This window comes from Crocuta crocuta, unplaced genomic scaffold (assembly GCF_008692635.1).
Source record: "Crocuta crocuta isolate KB4526 unplaced genomic scaffold, BGI_CrCroc_1.0 scaffold598, whole genome shotgun sequence".
Classification (NCBI taxonomy): Eukaryota; Metazoa; Chordata; class Mammalia; order Carnivora; family Hyaenidae; genus Crocuta; species Crocuta crocuta.
The window spans coordinates 410,230-410,472 of NW_027532848.1; positions in this window are offsets into that span (position 1 = coordinate 410,230).

Below are 243 nucleotides of genomic sequence, written 5' to 3' on the forward strand. Positions count from 1 at the left end.
GACGATTTTAATAATACCAAATAAACCTTTGCCACAAAATAAGCATTTGCAGGTTTTCTTTGCCCACTGATGGCCTAATTTGATTTGTTCATAGGAATGATTTTAGTGAAAGCATGAAAGTCTGTGTGTTAACTGGGACTTTTTATTCCATTATTGTAGAACTTCTATAACTACCCTTCCTGTTTGGGTGGTTTTTTCCTTTGAAAAACTTTATAAATAGATGAATTATTATTACAGTTCATA